The sequence below is a fragment of the Mugil cephalus genome, chromosome 23, assembly GCF_022458985.1.
Source record: "Mugil cephalus isolate CIBA_MC_2020 chromosome 23, CIBA_Mcephalus_1.1, whole genome shotgun sequence".
Taxonomy (NCBI): Eukaryota; Metazoa; Chordata; class Actinopteri; order Mugiliformes; family Mugilidae; genus Mugil; species Mugil cephalus.
Genome location: NC_061792.1, coordinates 1178881 through 1205101, shown reverse-complemented (window position 1 = coordinate 1205101; position 26221 = coordinate 1178881). Strand labels below are relative to the sequence as shown.

The 26221-nt window shown below is 41.9% G+C and overlaps 11 non-coding genes and 27 pseudogenes across 11 annotated transcripts; all 38 read right to left on the bottom strand.

Moving 5' to 3' along the window:
* Positions 1-879: 879 nt before the first annotated feature.
* On the bottom strand, positions 880-998 carry LOC125002993. Its single transcript, XR_007111862.1, has one exon. It is a non-coding gene; the product is annotated as a 5S ribosomal RNA (ribosomal RNA).
* Positions 999-1309: 311 nt separating this feature from the next.
* On the bottom strand, positions 1310-1428 carry LOC125003072. Its single transcript, XR_007111940.1, has one exon. It is a non-coding gene; the product is annotated as a 5S ribosomal RNA (ribosomal RNA).
* Positions 1429-1529: 101 nt separating this feature from the next.
* Positions 1530-1648, bottom strand: LOC125002097 (annotated as a pseudogene).
* Positions 1649-1749: 101 nt separating this feature from the next.
* LOC125001858 lies at positions 1750-1868 on the bottom strand (annotated as a pseudogene).
* Positions 1869-1969: 101 nt separating this feature from the next.
* Positions 1970-2078, bottom strand: LOC125002706 (annotated as a pseudogene).
* A 101-nt stretch (positions 2079-2179) lies between these two features.
* Positions 2180-2298, bottom strand: LOC125002348 (annotated as a pseudogene).
* A 101-nt stretch (positions 2299-2399) lies between these two features.
* Positions 2400-2518, bottom strand: LOC125001403. The gene has a single exon (XR_007111660.1). It is a non-coding gene; the product is annotated as a 5S ribosomal RNA (ribosomal RNA).
* A 101-nt stretch (positions 2519-2619) lies between these two features.
* On the bottom strand, positions 2620-2738 carry LOC125001356. The gene has a single exon (XR_007111615.1). It is a non-coding gene; the product is annotated as a 5S ribosomal RNA (ribosomal RNA).
* Positions 2739-2839: 101 nt separating this feature from the next.
* On the bottom strand, positions 2840-2958 carry LOC125002180 (annotated as a pseudogene).
* A 101-nt stretch (positions 2959-3059) lies between these two features.
* On the bottom strand, positions 3060-3178 carry LOC125001787 (annotated as a pseudogene).
* Positions 3179-3279: 101 nt separating this feature from the next.
* Positions 3280-3398, bottom strand: LOC125002214 (annotated as a pseudogene).
* A 101-nt stretch (positions 3399-3499) lies between these two features.
* LOC125003110 lies at positions 3500-3618 on the bottom strand. The gene has a single exon (XR_007111977.1). It is a non-coding gene; the product is annotated as a 5S ribosomal RNA (ribosomal RNA).
* A 101-nt stretch (positions 3619-3719) lies between these two features.
* LOC125001658 lies at positions 3720-3838 on the bottom strand (annotated as a pseudogene).
* A 2371-nt stretch (positions 3839-6209) lies between these two features.
* On the bottom strand, positions 6210-6328 carry LOC125001812. Its single transcript, XR_007111724.1, has one exon. It is a non-coding gene; the product is annotated as a 5S ribosomal RNA (ribosomal RNA).
* A 101-nt stretch (positions 6329-6429) lies between these two features.
* On the bottom strand, positions 6430-6548 carry LOC125001533 (annotated as a pseudogene).
* A 312-nt stretch (positions 6549-6860) lies between these two features.
* Positions 6861-6979, bottom strand: LOC125003303. Its single transcript, XR_007112162.1, has one exon. It is a non-coding gene; the product is annotated as a 5S ribosomal RNA (ribosomal RNA).
* A 101-nt stretch (positions 6980-7080) lies between these two features.
* On the bottom strand, positions 7081-7189 carry LOC125002637 (annotated as a pseudogene).
* A 101-nt stretch (positions 7190-7290) lies between these two features.
* LOC125002235 lies at positions 7291-7409 on the bottom strand. The gene has a single exon (XR_007111763.1). It is a non-coding gene; the product is annotated as a 5S ribosomal RNA (ribosomal RNA).
* Positions 7410-11862: 4453 nt separating this feature from the next.
* LOC125002691 lies at positions 11863-11976 on the bottom strand (annotated as a pseudogene).
* A 97-nt stretch (positions 11977-12073) lies between these two features.
* Positions 12074-12191, bottom strand: LOC125002649 (annotated as a pseudogene).
* A 528-nt stretch (positions 12192-12719) lies between these two features.
* Positions 12720-12836, bottom strand: LOC125002627 (annotated as a pseudogene).
* Positions 12837-13563: 727 nt separating this feature from the next.
* Positions 13564-13680, bottom strand: LOC125001956 (annotated as a pseudogene).
* A 103-nt stretch (positions 13681-13783) lies between these two features.
* LOC125002004 lies at positions 13784-13902 on the bottom strand (annotated as a pseudogene).
* Positions 13903-16114: 2212 nt separating this feature from the next.
* Positions 16115-16229, bottom strand: LOC125002916 (annotated as a pseudogene).
* A 546-nt stretch (positions 16230-16775) lies between these two features.
* On the bottom strand, positions 16776-16894 carry LOC125001484 (annotated as a pseudogene).
* A 101-nt stretch (positions 16895-16995) lies between these two features.
* On the bottom strand, positions 16996-17114 carry LOC125001810 (annotated as a pseudogene).
* Positions 17115-17215: 101 nt separating this feature from the next.
* LOC125002018 lies at positions 17216-17334 on the bottom strand (annotated as a pseudogene).
* A 101-nt stretch (positions 17335-17435) lies between these two features.
* LOC125001662 lies at positions 17436-17554 on the bottom strand (annotated as a pseudogene).
* Positions 17555-17656: 102 nt separating this feature from the next.
* On the bottom strand, positions 17657-17777 carry LOC125002842 (annotated as a pseudogene).
* A 5862-nt stretch (positions 17778-23639) lies between these two features.
* Positions 23640-23748, bottom strand: LOC125002625 (annotated as a pseudogene).
* A 101-nt stretch (positions 23749-23849) lies between these two features.
* Positions 23850-23968, bottom strand: LOC125001754 (annotated as a pseudogene).
* Positions 23969-24069: 101 nt separating this feature from the next.
* LOC125001355 lies at positions 24070-24188 on the bottom strand. The gene has a single exon (XR_007111614.1). It is a non-coding gene; the product is annotated as a 5S ribosomal RNA (ribosomal RNA).
* A 316-nt stretch (positions 24189-24504) lies between these two features.
* On the bottom strand, positions 24505-24621 carry LOC125001943 (annotated as a pseudogene).
* A 531-nt stretch (positions 24622-25152) lies between these two features.
* LOC125001554 lies at positions 25153-25270 on the bottom strand (annotated as a pseudogene).
* A 101-nt stretch (positions 25271-25371) lies between these two features.
* LOC125002250 lies at positions 25372-25489 on the bottom strand (annotated as a pseudogene).
* Positions 25490-25590: 101 nt separating this feature from the next.
* Positions 25591-25709, bottom strand: LOC125003328. Its single transcript, XR_007112186.1, has one exon. It is a non-coding gene; the product is annotated as a 5S ribosomal RNA (ribosomal RNA).
* A 101-nt stretch (positions 25710-25810) lies between these two features.
* LOC125002831 lies at positions 25811-25928 on the bottom strand (annotated as a pseudogene).
* A 101-nt stretch (positions 25929-26029) lies between these two features.
* On the bottom strand, positions 26030-26148 carry LOC125003340. The gene has a single exon (XR_007112197.1). It is a non-coding gene; the product is annotated as a 5S ribosomal RNA (ribosomal RNA).
* Positions 26149-26221: the final 73 nt, after the last annotated feature.

Sequence of the window (26221 nt, the reverse complement as noted above, 5' to 3'; positions counted from 1 at the left end):
CTGACGCTTGGGTCTTCTGCGTTCTTACGTATCTTACCTGCAGTGTTGGTCTCCTGATGAATGCTGTCTGATGTCAGACAGCCCACCGTGTGCCACTGAAAACACTCACCGACAGACTGTACAATTTGCTTTGTGGTCATCTCCACTGACTATTCAGCCAACGATGTGCCTCTTCCCGCTCACGTCTGTATTTTTGAAAGTGTTTTCACTTTTGAGGATGTGGTGGAGTCCCGGATGCAGCGGACACTTTCAAAAGGCTCGTCTTTTTTCTTTTTTTCTTTTTTTTTTTTGGAGCAGCGTCTGAAACAGCACCACACGCAGGCAACCAGGCACAGACACACAGAAGACCTGAGTGGAAGAGCGCGTACAAGGTACACAACGAAGTATTTCCTGTTTTATTTCGGAACAAATCGCATCCTGTATCAGTTCACTACGGGATGCAACATTTAATTGCAAAATGAAGGACAATTCCGTATTTTACGGGACGGGTGGCAACGCTAGGTTCAGCACTTTACTCGAACCAAAATTCAGATCCCCCATTGCTGCAAGAGCGAATAACCTTTTTGGAGCTAAGATGAAAAAGGTAAAGCACAAATTAAAAGAGATCTTAAAGAATGCGAGGAAGCTGACCCTCTGTGTGGATGGTTGGAGCAAGAGAGGATTAACAGCATCTTTCATAGGTGTGTCACCACCCAGAGGCCAGGTTTACCATGCTCTGCTGAAGCTACACCGCATAGAGCACCCACACACTGGAGAGTCCCTCACTCACTGCATTGATGAGACATTAAATGCATGGCATATAGGAGAAGACAAGCTGCAGCTCATTGTGAACATCTTGAAAAATGTATGGCTGCTGTATGGCTCCTGATGAAAAGGAGAGGCTTACAGCACCTGGTGTTCGCAGGCGGTCTCCCATCCAAGTACTATCCAGGCCCGACCGTGCTTAACTTCCGAGATCAGACGAGATCGGGCGTGTTCAGGTTGGTATGGCCGTAATCAACGTCACATGTCACTAAAGCAGTATATATAAGTGGTCAAAATGATCATTGCATGTATTTTGATGATGTAAATGTTACCATGTCTCCTGATGAAAATGAAAGGCTTACAGCAACTAGTATTCCCAGGCTGTCTCCCATCCAAGTACTAACCAGGCCCGACCGTGCTTAGCTTCCGAGATCAGGCGTGTTCAGGTTGGTGTGGCCGTAAGCAATGTCAAATGTCACTAAAGCAGTATATATAAGTGATCAAAATGATCATTGCATGTATTTTGATGATGTAAATGTTACCATGTCTCCTGATGAGAATGAAAAGCTTACAGCACCTGGTATTCCCAGGCGGTCTCCCGTCCAAGTACTAACCAGGCCCGACAATGCTTAGCTTCCGAGATCAGACGAGATCAGGCGTGTTCAGGGTGGTATGGCCGTAAGCAATGGTAACTGTCACAAACGCAGTATATATAAGTGGTCCAAATGATCATTGCATGTATTTTGATGATGTAAATGTTACCATGTCTCCTGATGAAAATGAAAGGCTTACAGCAACTAGTATTCTCAGGCGGTCTCCCATCCAAGTACTAACCAGGCCCGACCGTGCTTAGCTTCGGAGATCAGACGATATCGGGCGTGTTCAGGTTGGTATGGCCGTAAGCAATGTCAAATGTCACTAAAGCAGTATATATAAGTGGTCAAAATGATCATTGCATGTATTTTGATGATGTAAATGTTACCATGTCTCCTGATGAAAATGAAAAGCTTACAGCACCTGGTATTCCCAGGCGGTCTCCTATCCAAGTACTAACCAGGCCCGACCATGCTTAGCTTCCGAGATCAGACGTAATCGTGATTGTTCAGGTTGGTATGGCCGTAAGCGACGGTAACTATCACAAACGCAGTATATATAAGTGGTCAAAATCATCATTGCATGTATTTTGATGATGTAAATGTTACCATGTCTCCTCATGAGAATGAAAAGCTTACAGCACCTGGTATTCCCAGGCGGTCTCCAATCCAAGTACTAACCAGGCCATACACTGCTTAGCTTCCGAGATCAGGCGTGTTCAGGTTGGTATGGCCGTAAGCAATGGTAACTGTCACAAACGCAGTATATATAAGTGGTCAAAATCATCATTGCATGTATTTTGATGATGTAAATGTTACCATGTCTCCTGATGAAAATGAAAAGCTTACAGCACCTGGTATTCCCAGGCGGTCTCCCATCCAAGTACAAACTAGGCCCGACGCTGCATAGCTTCCGAGATCAGACAAGATAAGGCGTGTTCAGGGTGGTATGGCCGTAATCAACGTCAAATGTCACTAAAGCAGTATATATAAGTGGTCAAAATGATCATTGCATGTATTTTGATGATGTAAATGTTACCATGGCTCCTTATCAAAATGAAAGGCTTACAGCACCTAGTATTCCCAGGCGGTCTCCCATCCAAGTACTAACCAGACCCGACCGTGCTTAGCTTCCGAGATCAGACGAGATCGGGCTTGTTCAGGTAGGTATGGCTGTAAGCAATGTCAAATGTCACTAAAGCAGTATATATAAGTGATCAAAATGATCATTGCATGTATTTTGATGATGTAAATGTTACCATGTCTCCTGATGAGAATGAAAAGCTTACAGCACCTGGTATTCCCAGGCGGTCTCCCATCCAAGTACTAACCAGGACCGACAATGCTTAGCTTCCGAGATCAGACGAGATCAGGCGTCTTCAGGGTGGTACGGCCGTAAGCAATGGTAACTGTCACAAACGCAGTATATATAAGTGGTCAAAATCATCATTGCATGTATTTTGATGATGTAAATGTTACCATGTCTCCTGATGAGAATGAAAAGCTTACAGCACCTGGTATTCCCAGGCGGTCTTCAATCCAAGTACTAACCAGGCCCGACCGTGCTTAGCTTCCGATATCAGACAAGATCGGGCTTGTTCAGGTTGGTATGGCCGTAAGCAAAGTCAAATGTTACTAATGCAGTATATATAAGTGGTCAAAATGATCATTGCATGTATTTTGATGATGTAAATGTTACCATGTCTCCTGATGAAAATGAAAAGCTTACAGCACCTGATATTCCCAGGCGGTCTCTCATCCAAGTACGAACCAGGCCCGACGCGGCTTAGCTTCCGAGATCAGACGAGATCAGGCGTGTTCAGGGTGGTATGGCCGTAAGTAACGTTAACTGTCACAAACGCAGTATATATAAGTGGTCAAAATCATCATTGCATGTATTTTGATGATGTAAATGTTACCATGTCTACTGATGAAAATGGAAAGCTTACAGCACCGGGTATTCCAAGGCTGTCTCCCATCCAAGTACTAACCGGGCCCTACACTGCTTAGCTTCCGAGATCAGACAAGATCAGCCGTGTTCAGGTTGGTATGGCCGTAAGCAATGTCAAATGTCACTAAAGCAGTATATATAAGTGATCAAAATGATCATTGCATGTATTTTGATGATGTAAATGTTACCATGTCTCCTGATGAGAATGAAAAGCTTACAGCACCTGGTATTCCCAGGCGGTCTCCCATCCAAGTACTAACCAGGCCCGACAATGTTTAGCTTCCGAGATCAGACGAGATCAGGCATGTTCAGGGTGGTATGGCCGTAAGCAATGGTAACTGTTACAAACGCAGTATATATAAGTGGTCAAAATCATCATTGCATGTATTTTGATGATGTAAATGTTGCCATGCCTCCTGATGAAAATGAAAAGCTTACAGCAACTGGTATTCCCAGGTGGTTTCCCATCCAAGTACTAACCAGGGCCGACACTGCTTGGCTTCCGAGATCAAACGAGATCAGGCGTGTTCAGGGTGGTATGGCCGTAAGCAACGTTAACTTTCACAAACGCAGTATATATAAGTGGTCAAAATCATCATTGCATGTATTTTTGTTTTTGAGCTGAAGCTTCTACAATGATACAGTCTGCCAGAAGTAGAGTCAGAATGTAACAGGTAGATATGAATCAGAGAGAAAAACAAGGCTACCCGGTCCAACCAGGGTTTGGGTGTGATTTGTGTTTAAACTGAACACTGCCTGAGATTGGCTTATCGTGAAAGGCCTACTGCTCCTTAGCCAATCATCATCACCTAGGCGGACGTCGCAGCTGTTTCAGCATGTCAATTTCAGCATATCAATTTCAACTTTTGCCTGTCTGAAAATTGCCGGACGGCTCTTGTTGACTTTGACGCCGACTTTCTCGTTGGTTTTTGCAGCATTTGGTAACAAATTCAAAGCCGCCCTCTCTGAGGAAAGATTGCACTTTCAGGCAATTTCCCAGAGTGCTCCCTACTGAGATATTCAGCTCTTTTGCTGTTTTGTTGGTTGCCATTGATGCTTGTTATTCGGGAAATGTTTTGTAAAACTTTGGACGAAAAATCAATGAACCATGCTCTATTCAAGTGTGTTCCTTGTCTTGCTTGCAGTCAATTTGTAACTGTGAGAAGCACTAAAGAATGTACAGATCCACAGAGGCTTGTATGAAACAAACTTTCAGTAAGATCAAAGGCAAAGATTCTATGCCATCATGGCCAAAGGAAAAGATTTGATGAAAGGACAGAATTCTATGACATCATGAAGGAAAACATTCTATGGCACATTCTATTTAAATTTTGTGAGGAGTGCGCTAGGAAGAGAGTGTGGGAAAGATTTTCCAAATTTCTTCTGTTTTCTGTGATAATTTTCTTTTCTCTCACTCTGGTTGTGTTTTCATTTAGGTTCCTCGATCAAAGTTTTCATTAACACCTTTCAATCTTGAGTGTCACATAGTGAGATCTATAACACTGCCGTCCGATGGTACTATTGATATGATTTTTTTGGCATGAGCAACCAAAATCACCACTACCACTCTTCTACCAACTGTATCAGTATTAGTAATAAATAGTAGTAGATGTAATTATTTTTGTACCTTTAACATATTTACTTTTATATAGTTTCTCTCCTTTGGTTTTGGTTTGTTATATCATTTTGCATTATCTGTAAAACCTTCATTTCTCCACGGGGAATAACATAAAATAGTCCTGCCGGTTAGCCTGTTCCAAGACAAACAGAAAACTTACAGCAATAAAAATGACAACACAACTACAGCCGGTTAAAACTGTTCTTAAATGCTTGCCTAGGTAAACAAAGGTTAAATAAAAATAAAATACTAACATACATACAGACACATTCTGACACATTGAAATTGGCCGTTAGCACGTTAACTTAGCCCCGTAGTTAGCTCCCCACTCCACCGTATGCTAACGACCACGTTATCTCCACTGGCCTCGTTTTATTTCGGCGTCAGTTCAAATTGTGGACAACAGCAAATTGATGCAAAATACAAGCAATGTTAGGAAACCACTTGTCAATATTTCAAATGACAAATCTCGACAGCACACGTCGGCTACCACCTCAGACGTAGGGGTTTGCTGTATTGCCAGAAAGAAACGCAAAAACAGAACTAATTTGCATAATACTTACATCATTGTGTAGTAAAGCCACAAGTAGCGCTGTTAATAGGTTCCATACCACGATAAAGAATCAGCCGCACATGATTAAACTACACGTGACACAAACATATTGATTATACAATGTGGATGAGGCTTAAACAAACCTTTACACACAGTTATGGGAGCATGTTGGTCTAATTTTTGTGTATTGTTTTCGCGCACGTAAAGACGTACGTGCGACTACATGCGCGCACATGGAGTAACGTTACATCCATACGTAGTTCCGTGCATGCTCACGCACATACAAAAGAAACGATGGATGAAACAGAGCGATGCCGTCATGGGATGTCTTCATTTGATGATGATGTCATGAAATGTTTTCCTTTGATCATGATGGCATAGAATCTTTGCCTTTGATCTTATTGAAAGTTTGTTTTATACAAACCTAGGTGGGTCCGTAGATTCTGTTAGACTTTCAAACTGAAAGCAAGCGAGACAAGCAAACACGGGCGTCTTACGAGGTGGTATGGTGTCAGTCACAAAAGCGGTACATATAAGTGGTCAAAATCAATATTGCATGTATTATGATGTTGGAAATGTTCCTGTGTCCCCTGATGAAAATGAAAGGCTTACAGGACCTGGGCGTGTTCAGGTTGGTATGGCCGTAAGCAATGTCAAACATCACTAAAGCAGTATATATAAGTGATCAAAATGATCATTGCATGTATTTTGATGATGTAAATGTTACCATGTCTCCTGATGAGAATGAAAAGCTTACAGCACCTGGTATTCCCAGGCGGTCTCCTATCCAAGTACTAACCAGGCCCTACACTGCTTAGCTTCCGAGATCAGACGAGATCAAGCGTATTCAGTGTGGTATGGCCATAAGCAATGGTGACTGTCACAAACGCAGTATATATAAGTGGTCAAAATCATCATTGCATGTATTTTGATGATGTAAATGTTACCATGTCTCCTGATGAAAATGAAAAGCTTACAGCACCTGGTATTCCCAGGCGTTCTCCCATCCAAATACTAACCAGGCCCGACTGTGCTTAGCTTCCGAGATCAGACGAGATCGGGCGTGTTCAGGTTGGTATGGCCGTAAGCAATGTCAAATGTCACTAAAGCAGTATATATAAGTGTTCAAAATGATAATTGCATGTATTTTGATGATGTAAATGTTACCATGTCTCCTGATGAGAATAAAAAGCTTACAGCACCTGGTATTCCCAGGCGGTCTCCCATCCAAGAACTAACGAGGCCCTACACTGCTTAGCTTCCGAGATCAGACGAGATCAGGCGTGTTATGGCCGTAAGCAATAGTGACTGTCACAAACGCAGTATATATAAGTGGTCAAAATCATCATTGCATGTATTTTGATGATGTAAATGTTACCATGTCTCCTGATGAGAATGAAAAGCTTACAGCACCTGGTATTCCCAGGCGGTCTCCCATCCAAGTACTAACCAGGTCCTACACTGCTTAGCTTCTGAGATCAGACGAGATCAGGCGTGTTCAGGGTCTTATGGCCGTAAGCAACGTTAACTGTCACAAACGCAGTATATATAAGTGGTCAAAATGATCATTGCATGTATTTTGATGATGTAAATGTTACCATGCCTCCTGATGAAAATGAAAAGCTTACAGCAACTGGTATTCCCAGGTGGTTTCCCATCCAAGTACTAACCAGGCCCCACCGTGCTTAGCTTCCGAGATCGGCCGTGTTCAGGTTGGTATGGCCGTAAGCAATTTCAAACATCACGAAAGCAGCATATATAAGTGGTCAAAATGATCATTTCATGTATTTTGATGATGTAAATGTTACCATGTCTCCTGATGAAAATGAAAAGCTTACAGCACCTGATATTCCCAGGCGGTCTCCCATCCAAGTACTAACCAGGCCCAACACTGCTTGGCTTCCGAGATCAAACGAGATCAGGCGTGTTCAGGGTGGTATGGCCGTAAGCAACGTTAGGTGTCACAAACGCAGTATATATAAGTGGTCAAAATCATCATTGCATGTATTTTTGTTTTTGAGCTGAAGCTTCTACAATGATACAGTCTGCCAGGAAGTAGAGTCAGAATGTAACAGGTAGATATGAATCAGAGAGAAAAACAAGGCGACCCGGTCCAACCAGGGTTTGGGTGTGATTTGTGTTTTAAACTGAACACTGCCTGAGATTGGCTTATCGTGAAAGGCCTACTGCACCTTAGCCAATCATCATCACCTATGGCGGACGTCGCAGCTGTTTCAGCATGTCAATTTCAGCATGTCAATTTCAGCATATCAATTTCAACTTTTGCCTGTCTGAAAATTGCCGGACGGCTCTTGTTGACTTTGACGCCGACTTTCTCGTTGGTTTTTGCAGCATTTGGTAAAAAATTCAAAGCCGCCCTCTCTGAGGAAAGATTGCACTTTCAGGCAATTTCCCAGAGTGCTCCCTACTGAGATATTCAGCTCTTTTGCTGTTTTGTTGGTTGCCATTGATGCTTGTTATTCGGGAAATGTTTTGTAAAACTTTGAACGAAAATCAATGAACCATGCTCTATTCAAGTGTGTTCGTTGTCTTGCTTGCAGTCAATTTGTAACTCTGACAAGCACTAAAGAATGTACAGATCCACAGAGGCTTGTATAAAACAAACTTTCAGTAAGATCAAAGGCAAAGATTCTATGCCATCATGGCCAAAGGAAAAGATTTGATGAAAGGACAGAATTCTATGACATCATGAAGGAAAACATTCTATGGCACATTCTATGTAAATTTTGTGAGGAGTGCGCTAGGAAGAGAGAGTGTGGGAAAGATTTTCCAAATTTCTTCTGTTTTCTGTGATCATTTTCTTTTCTCTCACTCTGGTTGTGTTTTCATTTAGGTTCCTCGATCAAAGTTTTCATTAACACCTTTCAATCTTGAGTGTCACATAGTGAGATCTATAACACTGCCGTCCGATGGTACTATTGATATGATAATATATGTTGTCAGATTTTGGCATGAGCAACCAAAATCACCACTACCACTCTTCTACCAACTGTATCAGTATTATTAATAAATGTAATTATTTTTGTACCTTTAACATATTTACTTTTATATAGTTTCTCTCCTTTGGTTTTGGTTTGTTTTATCATTTTGCATTGTCTGTAAAACCTTCATTTCTCCACGGGGAATAAGGTAAAATAGTCCTGCCTTATCTCTAATTCAAGATTCAAGTGATTCAGTACATCTAATGACAACTAACTGGGGTCTTTTTTATTTTCATAGATCACTCTTTTATACATGTCTCATAAAAAGTCCAGCATTAGAGCATAAACACTCAAATATGTTAAGGTTGACTCTTCGGCTATAGTTGTAGTTGTACAACTATTTAACGCTGTACCAGTTCGCAGCATCACAACGTGCTAAACCGGTTAGCCTGTTCCAAGACAAACAGAAAACTTACAGCAATAAAAATGACAACACAACTACAGCCGGTAAAACTGTTCTTAATTGCTTGCCTAGGTAAACAAAGGTTAAATAAAAATAAAATACTAACATACATACAGACACATTCTGACACATTGAAATTGGCCGTTAGCACGTTAACTTAGCCCCGTAGTTAGCTCCCCACTCCACCGTATGCTAACGACCACGTTATCTCCACTGGCCTCGTTTTATTTCGGCGTCAGTTCAAATTGTGGACAACAGCAAATTGATGCAAAATACAAGCAATGTTAGGAAACCACTTGTCAATATTTCTAATGACAAATCTCGACAGCACACGTCGGCTAACACCTCAGACGTTGGAGTTTGCTGTATTGCCCGAAAGAAACGCAAAAAAGAACTAATTTACATAATACTTACATCATTGTGTAGTAAAGCCACAAGTAGCGCTGTTAATAGGTTCCAGCTAGACCATTATGTACCTCAGAAGGAAATACGATAAAGAATCAGCCGCACATGATTAAACTACACGTGACACAAACATATTGATTATACAATGTGGATGAGGCTTAAACAAACCTTTACACACAGTTATGGGAGCATGTTGGTCTAATTCTTGTGTGTTGTTTTTCGCGCACGTACAGACGCACGTGCGACTACATGCGCGCACATGGAGTAACGTTACATCCATACGTAGTTCCGTGCATGCTCACGCACATACAAAAGAAACGATGGATGAAACAGGGCGGTGACGTCATGGGATGTCTTCCTTTGATGATGTCCTCAATTGTTTTCCTTTGATGATGATGTCATGAAATGTTTTCCTTTGATCATGATGGCATAGAATCATTGACTTTGATCTTATTGAAAGTTTGTTTTATACAAACCTAGGTAGGTCCGTAGATTCTGTTAGACTTTCAAACTGAAAGCAAGCGAGACAAGCAAACACGGGCGTCTTACGAGGTGGTATGGTGTCAGTCACAAAAGCGGTACATATAAGTGGTCAAAATCAATATTGCATGTATTATGATGATGGAAATGTTCCTTTGTCCCCTGATGAAAATGAAAGGCTTACAGGACCTGGGCGTGTTCAGGTTTGCAAGGCCGTAAGCAATGTCATACATCACTAAAGCAGTATCTAAAGTGGACAAAATGATCATTGCATTAATTTGGATGTATGTAAAATGTTACCCATTGTCTCCTCAAGAAAATGAAAAGCTAACAGCACCCTGGTATTCCCAGGCGGTCTCGCCATCCAAGTACTAAACCAGGCCCTCACAATACTTAGCTTTCCGAGATCAGACGAGATCAACGTGTTCAGGGTGGTATGGTTCGTAAGCGACGTTAACTGTCACAAAACGCAGTATATATAAGTGGTCAAAATGATCATTGATGTATTTTGATGATGTAAATGTTACCAATGTTCTCCTGATGAAAATGAAAAGCTTACAGCACTTGGTACTCCAGGCAGTCTCCCCCACCAAGTACTAACCAGCCCGAACACTGGCTTGGCTTCCGAGCTCAAACGAGATCAGTGTGGTTCAGGGTGGTATGGCCCTAAGCAACATTAACTCTCACCAAACGCAGATATATAAGTGAGTAAAATCAGCATTGCATGATATTTTGATGATGTTAAATGTTACCATGTCTCCTGATTAACAAATGAAAAAGCTTACAGGCAACCTGGTATTTCCAGGCGGTCTCCCATCCAAGTTACTAAGCATGCCCGATGCAGCAACTAGATAACATTCCGAGATCAGACAAGATCAGAGCTGTTTCAGCGGTGGTATGGCCTTAATCAACTTCAAATGAAACTAACGTCATATAGATAAGTGGTCCCAATGATCATTGCATGTATTTTGGCTGATGTAAATGTTACCATGTCCTCCTGATGAGAATGAAAAGCTTACAGCCACCTGGTATTCCCAGGCGGTCCTCCAAAGCCAAGAACTAACCAGGCCCGACACTGCTTGCTTCCGAGATCATATCAGATCGGGCGGGCGTGTTTTTCAGGTTAGTATGCCGAAAGCAATGTCAAATGTTCACTAAAACAGATATATAAGTGCTCAAAAATTGATTCATTGCATGTATTTTGTGATGTAAATGTTACCCGATTTCTCCTGATGAAAATAGAAGGCTTAAGCACCTAATTTCCCAGACTGTCTCCCAGCCAAGTACTAACCAGGCCGACCCAGCAAAGCTTTCCGAGATCACCAGTAACGAATCAGCGTGTCAGGGTGTATGGCCGTAAGTATCAATAACTGTCACAAAACTCAGTATTTATAAGTGATCAAAATCACATCATGCATTAATTTGATGATGTAAAATGTTACCCATGTCTCCTGAGAAAAAGAAAAGCTTACAGCAATTGTATTCCCAGGCGGTCTCCATCCAAGAATCTAACAAGACCCCTACCGTGCTTTAGCTTCCGAGATCAGACCGAGATCGGGCGTGCTCAGGTTGGTATGGCCGTAAGCAATGTCAAAAGTTACTAAACGCCATTATATATAAGTGGTCAAAATGAAATCATTGCATGTAATTTGATGATGTAAATTTACTCATGTCTCCTGATGAAAATGAAAAGCTACAGCACCTGGTATTCCCAGGCGGTCTCCCTCCAAGTACTTAACCAGTGCCCTACACTGTTTAGATTCCGAGATCAAGGACAAGATCAGGCTTGTTCAGAGGTATGATGGCCGTTAGCAATGTGACTTCAACAAACTCAGTATATATAAAGTGGTCAAAATCATCATTGCATGTATTTTGATGATGTAAATGTTACCAGTCTCCTGATAAAATGAAAAGCTTACAGCACCTGGTATTCCCAGGCGGTCTCCCATCCAAGAAACTAACCAGGCCCACCTGTTTAGTTTCGAGATCAGGCGTTTCAGGGTGTTAGGGCCGAAAGCAAGGTACTGTCACAAACGCAGTATATATAAATGGTCAAAATATCATTGCATGTATTGATGATGTAATGTTACCATGTCTCCTGATGAAAATGAAAGGCTTACAGCACAGTATTCCCAGGCGGTCTCCCATCCAAGTACTAACCAGGCCCACCGTGCTTAGCTTCCGAGATCAGACGATCAGGCGTGTTCAGGTTGGTATGGCCGTAAGCAACGTAACTGTCACAAAGCATATATATAATTTGGTCAAAATGATCATTGCATGTATTTTGATGATGTAAATTTACCATGTCTCCTGATGAAAATGAAAAGCTACAGCACCTGGTATTCCCAGGGGGTCTCCCATCCAAGTACTAACCAGGCCCTACACTGTTTATGCTTCCGAGATCAGACAAGATCAGGCTGTTTCAGTGTTATGGCCGTAGCAATGTGACTGTCACAAACGCAGTATATATAAGTGTCCAAAATCATCATTGCATGTATTTTGATGATGTAAATGTTACCATGTCTCCTGATGAAAATGAAAGGCTTACAGCATCTAGTATTTACCAGGCGGTCTCCCATCCAAGTACTAACCAGCCCGACACTGCTTAATTCGGAGATCAAATGAGATCAGGCGTTTCAGGTGGTATGGCCGTAAGTAACGTTAACTGTCACAAACGCAGTATAAATAAGTGTCAAAATCATCATTGCATGTATTTTGATGATGTAAATGTTACCATGTCTCCTGATGAGAATGAAAAGCTTACAGCAACTGGTATTCCGAGGTGTCTCCCATCCAAGTACTAATCAGGCCCTACACTGCTTACTTCCGAATCAGACGAGATCAGGCGTGGTTTCAGGTGGTATGAAGGCCGTTGTAAGTCACAAAACGCAGTATATATAAGTGGTCAAAATCATCATTGCATGTATTTTGATGATGTAAATGTTACCATGTCTCCTGATGAAAATGAAAAGCTTACAGCACCGGGTATTCCCAGCGGTCTCCCATCCAAGTACTAACCAGGCCCGACCGCTGCTAGCTTCCGAGATCAGACAGAATCGGGTGTGTTCAGGTGGTATGGCCGTAAGAGCCTCAAAGTCACAAAAGCAGTATATATAAGGAATCAAAATGATCATTGCATGTATTTTGATGATGTAAATGTTACCATGTCTCCTGATGAAATGAAAAGCTACAGCACCTGTTTTCCCAGGTGGTTCCCATCCAAGTACTAACCAGCCCTTAGCTTCCGAGACAGACGAGATCACGCTGTTCAGGGTGGTATGAGCCGTAAGCAATGGTAACTGTCACAAACGCAGTATATATAATGGTACAAAATGATCATTGCATGTATTTTGATGATGTAAATGTTACCATGTCTCCTGATGAAAAATGAAAAGCTTACAGCACCTGGTATTCCCAGGCGTCTCCCATCCAAGTACTAACCAGGCCCGACCTGCTTAACTTCCGAGATCAGGCGTGTTCAGTGTGGAAATGGCCGTAAGCAAGTTAACATGTCACTAAAGCAGTATATATAAGTGGTCAAAATAAATCATTGCATGTATTTTGATGATGTAAATGTTACCATGTCTCCTGATGAGAATGAAAAGTTTACAGCACCGGGTATTCCCTCCCTCCCATTCAAGTACTAACCACGCCCGACCCTGCTAAGCTTCCGAGATCAGATGACAGGGTGTGTTCAGTGTGGTATGCCCTTAACCCAATGTCAGTCACAAAGCAGTATATATAAGTGGTCAAAATCATCATTGCATGTATTTTGATGATGTAAATGTTACCATGTCTCCTGATGAAAATAAAAAGCTTACAGCACCTGTATGCCCAGGCGGTCTCCCATCAAAGTACTAACCAGGCCCGACCGTGCTGACTTCCGAGATCAGATGAGATCGGGCGTGTTCAGGTTGGTATGGCCGTAAGCAATGTCAAATGTCACTAAAGCAGTATATATATAAGTGTCAAAATGATCATTGCATTTTATTTTGATGATGTAAATGTTACCATGTCTCCTGATGAGAATGAAAAGCTTACAGCCCCTTGGTATTCCCAGCGGTCTCCCATCCAAGTACTAACCAGGCCCTACACTGCTTAGCTTCCGAGATCAAACGAGATCAGGCGTGTTCTGGGTGGTATGGCCATAAGCAAGTAACTGTCACAAACGCAGTATATATAAGTGGTCAAAATCATCATTGCATGTATTTTGATGATGTAAATGTTACCATGTCTCCTGATGAAAATGAAAAGCTTACAGCACCTGGTATTCCCAGGCGGTCTCCCATCCAAGTACTAACCAGGCCCAAGCTGCATAGCTTTCCGAATCAAGAGACAGGTTGTTCAGGGTGGTATGCCGAAAGCAATGGTAACTGTCACAAACGCAGTATATAAAAAGTGGTCAAAATGATCATTGCATGTATATTGATGATGTAAATGTTACCATGTCTCCTGATGAAAATGAAAGGCTTACAGCACCTAGTATTCCCAGGCGGTCTCCCATCCAAGAAATAACCAGGCCCGACCGTGCTTAGCTTCCGAGATCAGACGATAGGCGTGTTCAGTTGGTATGGCCGTAAGCAACGTTAACTTCACAAACGCAGTATATATAAGTGGTCAAAATGATCATTGCATGTATTTTTGATGATGTAAATGTTACCATGTCTCCTGATGAAAATGAAAGGCTTACAGCACCTTATTCCCAGGCGTCTCCCTCCAAGTACTTACCAGGCCCGACCGTGCTTTGCTTCCGAGATCAGACAGATCTGGCCTGTTCAGGTTGGTATGCCGTAAGCAACTCAAATGTCACTAAAGCAGTATATATAAGTGATCAAAATCATCCTTGCATTATTTTGATGATGTAAATGTTACCATGTCTCCTGAGAGAATGAAAAGCTACAGCACCTGGTATTCCCAGGCGGTCTCCCATCCAAGTACTAACCAGGCCCGACCTGCTTAGCTTCCGAGATCAGACGAATCAGGCTGTTCAAGTGGTAGGCCGTAAGCAATGTCAATGTCACTAAGCAGTATATATAATGGTCAAAATGATCATTGCATGTATTTTGATGATGTAAATGTTACCATGTCCCTGATGAAATGAAAAGCTTACAGCACTGTATTCCCGGCAGCCTCCCATTCAAGTACTAACCACCGCCCGACCTGCTAAACTTCCAGATCAATGACACTGGTGTGTCAGTGTGGTATGCCCTTAAGCCATTTTGTCAGTCACAAAGCAGTATATATAAGTGGTCAAAATGACATTGCAGTATTTGATGATGTAACTGTTACCATGTCTCCTGATGAGAATGAAAAGCTTACAGCACCTGGTATTCCCGGGCAGCCTCCCATTCAAGTACTAACCACGCCCGACTCTGCTAAACTTCCGAGATCAGATGACACTGGGTGTGTTCAGTGTGGTATGCCCTTAAGCCATTTTGTCAGTCACAAAAGCAGTATATAAAGTGGTCAAAATGATCATTGCATGTATTTTGATGATGTAAGTGTTACCATGTCTCCGATGAAAAAAAAGGCTTACAGCACCTGGTATTCCCAGGCGTCTCCCATCCAAGTACAACCAGCCACACTGCTAGCTTCCGAGATCAGACAGATCAGCGTGTTCAGGTGGTATGGCCGTAAGCAATGGTAACTGTCACAAACGCAATATATATAATGGTCAAAATATCATTGCATGTAATTGAGAGTAAATGTTACCATGTCTCCTGATGAAAAATGAAAGCGTAGCACTGGTATTCCCAGGCGGTCTCCCATCCAAGTACTAACAGGCCGACACTGCTTAATTTTTTCGGAGATCAATGAGATCAGGCGTTCAGTGTGGTATGGCCGTAAGCAAGTTAACTCTCACAAAGGCAGTATATATAATGGTCAAAATCATCATTGCATGTATTTTGATGATGTAAATGTTACCATGTCTCCTGATGAAATGAAAAGCTTACAGCACCTGTATTCCCATTCGGTCTCCCATCCAAGTACTAATCAGACCTGACCATGCTCGCTTCCGAGATCAACGAATCGGGCGTGTTCAGGTTGGTATGCCATAAGCATGTCAAATGTCACTAAAGCACTATATATAGTGGTCAAAATTATCATTGCATGTTTTTGATGAGTAAATGTTACCATGTCTCCTGATGAAAATGAAAAGCTTACAGCACCTGGTATTCCCAGGCGGTCTCCCATCCAAGTACTAACCAGGACCAACCATGCGAGCTTCCGAGATCAGACGAGATCGCTTGTTAGTTGTAGCCGAAGGAACGTCAAATGTCACTAAAGCAGTATAAATAAGTGATCAAAATGACATTGCATGTATTTTGATGATGTAAATGTTACCATTCTCCTGATAAAATGAAAGCTTACAGCACCTGTATTCCCAGGCGGTCTCCCATCCAAGTACTAACCAGGCCCTACACTGCTTAGCTTCCGGATCAGACGAGATCAGGCGTGTTCAGGTGGTATGGCCGATGCAACGTTACTGTCACAAACGCAGTATATAAAGTGGTCAAAATCATCATTGCATGTTTTTGATGATGTAAATGTTACCATTCCCATGTCATCCTGATGAAAATGAAAGGCTTACAGCATCTAGTATTCCCAGGCTGTCTGCCATCCAAGTACTAACCAGGCCCGACCGTGCTTAGCTTCCGAGAGCAGACGAGATCGGGCGTGTCAGGTTAGTATGTTTCGTAAGCAATGTCAAATGTCACTAAAGCAGTATATATAAGTGCTCAAAATCGTCATTGCATGTATTTTGATGATGTAAATGTTACCATGTCTCCTGATGTAAATGAAAAGCTTACAGCACCTGGTATTCCCAGGCGGCTCGCTCCCATCCAAGTACTAACCAGGAACGACCATTCTTAGCTCCAAGATCAGACGAGATCGGCTTGATTCAGGTGGTATGGCCGTAAGCAATGTCTAATGTCACTAAAGCAGTATATATAAGTGATCAAAATCATCATTGCATGTATTTTGATGATGAAAATGTTACCATGTCTCCTGATGAGAATGAAAAGCTTACACCACCTGGTATTCCCAGGCGGTCTCCCATCCAAGTACTAACCAGGCCCTACAATGCTTAGCTTCCGAGATCAGACGAGATCAGGCGTGTTCAGGATGGTATGGCCGTAATCAACGTCAAATGTCTCTAAAGCAGTATATATAAGTGGTCAAAATGATCATTGCATGTATTTTGATGATGTAAATGTTACCGTGTCTCCTGATGAAAATGAAAAGCTTACAGCACCTGGTATTCCCAGGCGGTCTCCAATCCAAGTACTAACCAGGCCCGACCGTGCTTAGCTTCCAAGATCAGACAAGATCGGGCGTGTTCAGGTTAGTATGGCCGTAAGCAATGTCAAATGTCACTAAAGCAGTATATATAAGTGCTCAAAATGATCATTGCATGTATTTTGATGATGTAAATGTTACCATGTCTCCTGATGAAAATGAAAGGCTTACAACACCTGGTATTCCCAGGCGGTCTCCCATCCAAGTACTAACCAGGCCCGACGCTGCATAGCTTCCGTGAACAGACGAGATCAGGCGTGTTCTGGGTGGTATGGCCGTAAGCAACGTTAACTGTCACAAACGCAGTATATATAAGTCGTCAAAATCATCATTGCATGTATTTTGATGATGTAAATGTTACCATGTCTCCTGATGAAAATGAAAGGCTTACAGCACCTAGTATTCCCAGGCGGTCTCCGATCCAAGTACTAACCAGGCCCGACCGTGCTTAGCTTCCGAGATCAGACGAGAGCGGGCGTGTTCATGTTGGTATGGCCGTAAGCAATGTCAAATGTCACTAAAGCAGTATATATAAGTGGTCAAAAATGTTCATTGCATGTATTTTGATGATGTAAATGTTACCATGTCTCCTGATGAAAATGAAAGGCTTACAGCACCTAGTATTCCCAGGCGGTCTCTCCGATCCAAGTACTAAACCAGGCCCGACCGTGCTTAGCTTCCGGATCAGACGAGAGCGGGCGTGTTCATGTTGGTATGGCCGTAAGCAATGTCAAATGTCACTAAAGCAGTATATATAAGTGGTCAAAAATGTTCATTGCATGTATTTTGATGATGTAAATGTTACCATGTCTCCTGATGAGAATGAAAGGCTTACAGCACCTAGTATTCCCAGGCGGTCTCCCATCCAAGTACTAACCAGGCCCTACACTGCTTAGCTTCCGAGATCAGACGAGATCAGGCGTGTTTTTTTTTTTTTTTATTTTTATTAGTCTTCAATCACAAATTTACACGTCACGTCAACTTTTGCACATAGATCAGAAAAGAAACAAACCTATCGTAGTTCTCATGAATGTATCAAAAGAAAAATCAAACAATCAAACTAAATAAAAAGTACAAATCCAACTCTCACCAATTCAATAAAACTTCTCCCTTTTCGCCATCACAAATAAACTTTATTCCCACTCATGAAAAATTCTCTCACCTCCTCTCCCCCATACTTGCAGTTCAGTTCAATATCTCTTTTCATTATTGTCTTAAACAAATCTTTAATTTGTACATTTCTCCCTTCAAAATGAGCATAATTCCTTCTATATACAACCGCCAATCTGGCATGGCTCAAAGTGTAGTTAATTAACCAAAAATTCACAGTCTTTTTCTTTTCAAGTAAACCAAACAGAAAGAGCTTCCTCCACCCCTCCTTCAGCTCTGATCCCAAGTCGCCAATGTTCCTCAAAAGTTTTTTCAGGAAATCAAAGAAATCAACTAACTCAAAACAATCTAAAAAAAAGTGCAAAAAACTCTCATGGCCACTTTTACATACATCACACATTGCACTTACAGCATTATTTATTTTATGAAACACCACATTCGTATATATTCTGTTATGTTTTATAAGGAAATCGTTATTTTCACACTCTATACTGTTATATTTTATGTTCCCATTCAACCATATCTTCTTAACATCCAAATCATTGAACACGCCAGCCCAAACTTTCTCTGCTGCTGGCTCTTTTATCACATCAGCTATTAACCATTCATATACCTTTTTCAACTTCACATTTTCAAAGAGGCATTTCTTCTCTTTTTCAATCACATACATCCTGGGTGTACGCTTGTCTTGCTTAATCACACAGTCTCTTTTAAAATAATTTGTCCATTCCAGAGGTTTACTTCTTTTAATTACCGCTCATATATTCGCTGACTTTTTCTTTGCTTTCATATCCATCTAAATCATACTCACAGAATCATAAAAGAGCAATTCAATCTCAATAACCCCGGATGACCTCAAAATAATAACCTTGACTTGTTAATATTTGCCACCTCGAATGTGGCACATACAGACTTTTATTTATTATATTTTAAAATTTCTCATTGAGATACAAGGTAGGTAAACCAACATTTGCAACCCATCACACCTACATAAACTAGCTTTTGGTAGAAATTTATTCTCCACGCTTCAAACACCCTCCCTGTAAAACTCGGGGATTTTAACTGTCATTGATTGTTATGACAAACCCAGTAAACAAACCATAGTCACCTATCCCAAGCCCACCCACCATCCACATATTTCCTTAAAAACTTCCTCCCATCCTAGTTTCAATCCACGCTCCAAGGTATTATTGGATCGTTTCCCTACTCTTATTGCCGTTCTTTTCATTTCCAAATCAATGACTTCACCCACCCTCTCTCTTCTTCATCCCAATCAAAGTTTTTTTGTGCAATTTCACCCCTTTCCCCTCCCATATAAATCACAAATAGTTTTGTTTAACACATTCATAACCCACTCCTGGCATGTCTAAACACTCTCATCACATATCCACAAACTGAGAATAACAAATTATTCACCACCATCACTTTTTCCTTTCAGTGAAGTTTTCTCCCCCCTCCATAGTGTACATACTCGTTTTTTATCTTATTAATCAACTACCATCCCCATGTCTCATCTCTAGCCTCTTTGCTTGCCACCCAACACAGACACACATCCCAACAACCTTCATAGTATTTCTCCTCCACCTTAAGCCCATTTCATCCTCTCTATATTCTCCATGTTCATGAATCTCTGATCTAGTTTTGTTGATTTTGGCTCCTGATGCCCCGTCCATATTTTTCTATATCTGTAGCACCCTTTTCACACTGTTGTTGTCCTGACCCGATTAGTTTTGTGTCCGTCGCATATTGATTGATGACCCAGGTCCCTCCATATGGCAACTGAACACGCTTTCACCTCCCTGTACAGTTTTTGATCATCATCGCCATGGGCTCAACAACTATTGCATACATTAGTGCTGACAGGGAACTCCCTGACTCACTGATCTCTCCACATCGAAAAAGGTTTTGTCAGAACACCGTTTACCTTCTCTCGGCTCTTGGCACAGTCCCATACAGCCTCTTTACCCATCCCGACCATCCTCTCCCCCAACCCAAACTTTCTCCAGTAACCTCTAAACAGGAATCTGTGTCCTACTCTATCAAAGGCCTTATTCCAATCTATACCCCGCACTACTCCCCCCTTTTAACCCATCCTCTTTTCATGTTTCTATTGAATCTCAGATTGTGGCTATTTGTAGTCTGCTATGTCGTCTTCCGGGTATGCTGTAACTCTGCTCTGCTTGTCTGTACTATGTTCCCTTCACTCCCATCATCGCTATTTGCCAGGACTTTAGTTTAGTAGCTTATAATCTGTATTTAGCAAACAAATTGGCCTGTCGATTTCCCAAATCTAACCTACTTCCTTTCTTTTTGTATATTATTGCTAATACACCCCTCCCCCATCTCTATTCTGCACGAGTGCCTGTTCTTTCCATCCCCTTGAATACATCTACCAAGAATTTTGCGCTACCTCTTACACTTCATTGTTTGTACGCTTTGTACCATTCGATCCCTATGCCCCATCACTTACCTGTACCCATACCACATTTTCAATCCTCCTATGGCCACTATCACCTCCTTTCTCAATTAATGTCACTATCACACCATTTTCCTATCCTCTTCACTCAGTTTGCCTTTCTACACTTTCCACACTAATTCATCTATGTCTTCCTTGATCTATTTCCCCCTTTTCTTATAAGATCCCCATAATTTCTTGTACCCTTTCCAGATCTCCACATAATCTACTCTCTTTCTCTCCGTTTTTTTGTCATTAATTCCTTTATGGATGCTTCTATTCTGTTTTTCCTTATTCTCTAACCCCAACAAAATATCCTGTGCACCTTTCAAACCTTCTAATCATATTTTGCTTTACTTCTCAAATCGCTCCTCTAACATTTCTCCGACTCAAACCTCTCTAACTTCATCTTTGCCTCCAAATATTGTGTTTATATTAAAACCCTTCCTCATTGTCTGCTCTACTTAATAAACTCTGCCCCAATTTTTGTTTCAGAGCCTTTTCCTCCTTCATCATTTTTCTCCTTTTTCTTTCTTACTATATCTAATACTATATTGTTTAATTAAAGTTTTATCTTCTCCCATCGTTCACCCCTATGCTGTCGTCTAGCCGGTCATTTTCTTTATACACTCCTCTTCTCCTATTCTCTCGTCGAGCAAAACCAATAACTGTATCTTGTACTCTCTTCTTCAATTAATCCTAGCGTTACTATCCACATCCCTCCTCCTATCTCTTCTTTCTCCATCTTAATTCGAAACCTTAGCAGATGCCCCCATGCAGGGTCACATGCAAGCTATTTCTTTGTGCCTTATTTGGTCGATGTACCCAATAATGCTACCTTTCAACCAACAACACCAAATCTATTCTACTTTGTTTTAGAACCCCCCATCTCTCATCTGCCTCCTGTGTATTCTCTCTTCACTGAGTTTCTCTTCTCTCCATGCATCCTATAAGCCCCTTTCTTTCATCACTGGACAGCAATGTTTCTCTGAATCTTTCCCATCTAAAATCAACTCCCTTACCTACATCTAGACGACTACAATTTATATTGAAGTCCCCAACTATAATAAACACTTCCCTGCGATTATATTTTTAAAAGTTCTCTAATAATGCAACACTTATCTTTTTCTATATTTTGGAACGTATATATTTATTAATCTGAATTACACTATTTCTCTATATTTAAATTCTATCACCAAAATTCTCCCTGTCTCATCTCTATATACCTCTTTTTATTCATCGACAACGTCCTTTTTATCAATATTGCTACCACCCCTTGCGTTTCTAAGCCCCATTATTATAATATATCGGCTCCCCTCCATTCCTCTCTCTCACTTTCTTTAACTAGGTCCTCGCGTCCCAATGTATTTCTTGAAATACAATATAATAATCGCTGCGGTATCCAATAATCGCTCTTTTATATTCTCTTATTATCTTAGCCCATTTTAGCGTTAATAAGGTTATTGTGGCCATTGATAGGCAAAACTGAATATAAAATAGAGAACGCCACACGTAAACATTAAAACCAAAACTATACAAACACTACCGGATTTCGGTCCTTTTTCGCTCCACTCTTTTCTTTGCTTTCTCCGCCTTCCGCTTTGCTGATAATCTATGAATGATCTTTGTCAAGTCTGTTGTCCTTTTCTCTTCCTACACTTTCATGTCCATTTAATCGTCCGCTCGGATATCCATTTCTTCATCTCCTTACTTGTTTGGCAGCAGGTTTCGGTTTCCTCCTCCACCCTCTTTCCATTTGCGTCTTGTTTGTCCGCTCTCCTCGGTGTTCTCCCCGCTCTGCAGCCGACATCCTTCACCAGTTTTCGGATCCCTCCTCAATTCCTCGATCCCCCATGTCCTCCTCACCCTTGTTTAGGACCTTCTGTTTGACCTTGGCCTCGCGACGCCGTCGTGGTTTGTTGCGTTCCTTCTCATTCCCCGCTTCCTCACCCATCTCCTCCTCCGTCCTTCTCCTCTTCGGCGCGACCTCCCGTGCGTAGTGGGCCACTCTCCTTCTACCGCACCTGAAACCATGAACGCCGGGCATTCTCTGAAGATGTGGACCCGGCATGATGCATTATCTGCACACTTGTGATTTGCTATCGGGAACACACGAAAAATATACTCCGCCCCACATAGTTTTCCAATTAGTGGAGTATGGCAGCGTCTGACTTGCCTCGATGAATCGGACCTTTAAAAAATCACGTCCGTCCGGCATCAAAAAAAAAATGTCTGTGCCCGGCCACACATACGGCGTTTAGAAATTGCCGACAGTGGCCGGACCCCCCATTCAATAAGTCTTCCATGATCGTGCTGTCCTCCAGATACACGGGTAAGTTTAGGAAAGAGACGACCATGTCGCTGTTCCTTATTGTCACGTCATATCACTGGCACTCCGCCATTTATTCTTATACCATCAATCAACTTTGCCTTCCCCGGCACCCATCCTTCCATCGTGATTTGTATTTCGAATTTCTTGTCCGTCATCATTCTACAAACCAAAACTTTCCCCAACACTCCTACTTTACCACCTTTCAGCCAGGTCCAATACCGCGATTGATTCGTATCGTTCCACCTCCACCTCCACCGTCAGCTCCATCTCAAACTTTTTTCGTATTTTACAGCCAATCCTGCAATCTGAGGGTTCATTGTATCTTACACGCCCTTGATTCATCATAATAAGATTTAGGCTGAAAAAAAAACAAGCCCCTCTCGAACATACCCGAAGCCGTCGAGGAAATTAACGGGGACGATAAGCACAAAAAGATCAAATAAAACAACATATTCTTCTGATTTCAAACAAAGAACAAAAAGAATCACAGAGAAGTTCAGGCCAGACTCTGTGCAAAATTCGTAAATCGCGCCACTCGTAATTACCTACATCCCACTTTATCCGGTCGCGTGGTCCAGGGTGTATGCCGTAAGAATGTAGCTGTCACAAAAGCTATATATAAGTGATCAAAATCATCATTGCATGTATTTTGATGATGTAAATGTTACCATGTCTCCTGATGAAAATGAAAAGCTTACAGCAATTGGTATTCCCAGGCGGTCTCCCATCCAAGTACTAACCAGGCCCGACCGTGCTTAGCTTCCGAGATCGGGCGTGCTCAGGTTGGTATGGCCGTAAGCAATGTCAAATGTTACTAAAGCATTATATATAAGTGGTCAAAATGATCATTGCATGTATTTTGATGATGTAAATTTTACCATGTCTCCTGATGAGAATGAAAAGCTTACAGCACCTGGTATTCCCAGGCGGTCTCCCATCCAAGTACTAACCAGGCCCTACACGGTTTAGCTTCCGAGATCAGACAAGATCAGGCGTGTTCAGGATGTTATGGCCGTAAGCAATTGTGACTGTCACAAACGCAGTATATATAAGTGGTCAAAATCATCATTGCATGTATTTTGATGATGTAAATGTTACCATGTCTCCTGATGAAAATGAAAGGCTTACAGCACGTAGTATTCCCAGGCGGTCTCCCATCCAAGTACTAACCAGGCCCGACCGTGCTTAGCTTCCGAGATCAGACGAGATCGGGCGTGTTCAGGTTAGTATGGCCGTAAGCAATGTTAAATGTCACTAAAGCAGTATATATAAGTGCTCAAAATGATCATTGCATGTATTTTGATGATATAAATGTTACCATGTCTCCTGATGAGAATGAAAAGCTTACACCACCTGGTATTCCCAGGCGGTCTCCATCCAAGTACTAACCAGGCCCTACACTGCTTGCTTCGAGATCAACGAGATCAGGCGTGTTCAGGTGGTATGGCAGTAAGCAATGGTAACTGTCACAAACGCAGTATATATAAGTGGTCAAAATCATCATTGCATGTATTTTGATGATGTAAATGTTACCATGTCTCCTGATGAAAATGAAAGGCTTACAGCACCTAGTATTCCAGGCGGTCTCCCATCCAAGTACTAACCAGGCCCGACCCTGCTTAGCTTCCGAGATCAGACGAGATCAGGCTTGTTCAGGTGGTATGGCCGTAAGCAATGTATAACTGTCACAAAGCCAGTATATATAAGTGGTCAAAATCATCATTGCATGTATTTTGATGATGTAAATGTTACCATGTCTCCTGATGAGAAATGAAAAGCTTACAGCATTGGTATTCCCAGGCGGTCCCATCCAAGTACTAACCAGGCCCGACCTTCTTAGCTCCGAGATCAGACGAGATCGGGCTGTTCAGGTTGGTATGGCCGTAAGCAATGTTCAATGTTACTAAAGCATTATATATAAGTGTCAAAATATCATTGCATGTATTTTGATGATGTAAAATTTACCATGTCTCCTGATGAGAATGAAAAGCTTACAAGCACCTGGTATTCCCAGGCGGTCTCCCATCCAAGTACTAACCAGGCCCTACACGTTAGCTTCCAGAGATCAGACGAGATCAGGCGTGTTCAGGGTGTATGGCCGTAAGCAATGGTACTGTCACAAACGCAGTTATATAAGTGGTCAAAATCATATTGCATGTATTTTGATGATGTAAATGTTACCATGTCTCCTGATGAAAATGAAAGGCTTACAGCACTAGTATTCCCAGGCGGTCTCCCATCCAAGTACTAACCAGGCCCGACCGTGCTTAGCTTCCGAGATCAGACGAGATCAGGCGTGTTCAGGTTAGTATGGCCGTAAGCAATGTTAAATGTCACTAAAGCAGTATATATAAGTGCTCAAAATGATCATTGCATGTATTTTGATGATATAAATGTTACCATGTCTCCTGATGAGAATGAAAAGCTTACACCACCTGGTATTCCAGGCGGTCTCCTATCCAAGTACTAACCAGGCCCTACACTGCTTGGCTTCAGAGATCAAACGAGATCAGGCGTGTTCAGGGTGGTATGGCAGTAAGCAATGGCAACTGTCACAAACGCAGTATATATAAGTGCTCATAATCATGATTGCATGTATTTTGATGATGTAAATGTTACCATGTCTCCTGATGAAAATGAAAGGCTTACAGCACCTAGTATTCCCAGGCGGTCTCCCATCCAAGTACTAACCAGGCCCGACCGCGCTTAGCTTCCGAGATCAGACGAGATCGGGCTTGTTCAGGTTGGTATGGCCGTAAACCATGTCAAATATCACTAAAGCACTATATATAAGTGGTCAAAATTATCATTGCATGTATTTTGATGATGTAAATGTTACCATGTCTCCTGATGAGAATGAAAAGCTTACAGCACCTGGTATTCCCAGGCGGCCTCCCATCCAAGTACTAACCAGGAACGACCATTCTTAGCTCCAAGATCAGACGAGATCGGGCTTGTTCAGGTTGGTATGGCCGTAAGCAATTTCTAATGTCACTAAAGCAGTATATATAAGTGATCAAAATCATCATTGCATGTATTTTGATGATGAAAATGTTACCAGGTCTCCTGATGAGAATGAAAAGCTTACAACACCTGGTATTCCCAGGCGGTCTCCCATCCAAGTACTAACCAGGCCCTACAATGCTTAGCTTCCAAGATCAGATGAGATCAGGCGTGTTCAGGGTGGTATGGCAGTAAGCAATGGTAACTGTCACAAACGCAGTTTATAAAGTGGTCAAAATCGTGATTGCATGTATTTTGATGATGTAAATG